The sequence below is a fragment of the Salvelinus alpinus genome, chromosome 28 (genome assembly GCF_045679555.1).
Source record: "Salvelinus alpinus chromosome 28, SLU_Salpinus.1, whole genome shotgun sequence".
In the NCBI taxonomy this organism is placed as follows: domain Eukaryota; kingdom Metazoa; phylum Chordata; class Actinopteri; order Salmoniformes; family Salmonidae; genus Salvelinus; species Salvelinus alpinus.
Genome location: NC_092113.1, coordinates 40834406 through 40835109, shown reverse-complemented (window position 1 = coordinate 40835109; position 704 = coordinate 40834406).

Here is a 704-nt window from a genome sequence, read left to right as displayed (position 1 = left end):
GGCGTACTATTGTTTGTACAGATGAACATGGTACTTGCAGGCGTTTGGAAATCAAGGATGAACCAGACTTGGCTGATTTCTTTGATTTTCTCATGATGTCAAGCAAAGAGGCACTGAATTTGAAGGTAGGCCTTGAAATACATCCACAGGTACACCTCCAATTGATTCAAATGAGGTCAATTAGCCTATCAGAAGCTTCTAAAGCCATGACATCATTTTTCTGGTATTTTCCAAGCTGTTTAAAGGCACAGTCAACTTAGTGTATGTAAACTTCTGACTCACAGTGAATTATAAGTGAAATAATCTGTCTGTAAACAACTGTTGGAAAAATTGCTTGTGTCATGCACAAAGTAGATGTCCCAACTGACTTGCCAAAACTATAGTTTGTTAACAAGAAATGTGTGGAGTGGTTGAAAAACGAGTTTTAATGACTTCAACCTAAGTGTATGTAAACTTCCGACTTCAACTGCAGGTCTCAAGACTTCATCCATGACACGTCACTAAAGTTTGTAAATAATCATTGCAAAAGGATATTAAACATGAACCTTGTACAATCATCCAGAAGTCATGCGATTCTGTTCGTCTACAACGGTAATCCGCCTGGTAATTACGAGGCTAATAAAATGTGGGTTGATGGCAATAGTGCCAGTATAAAACAGTTAGATACATTTTCTTGTGACAAGAAAGCACACAGGGACACCGAA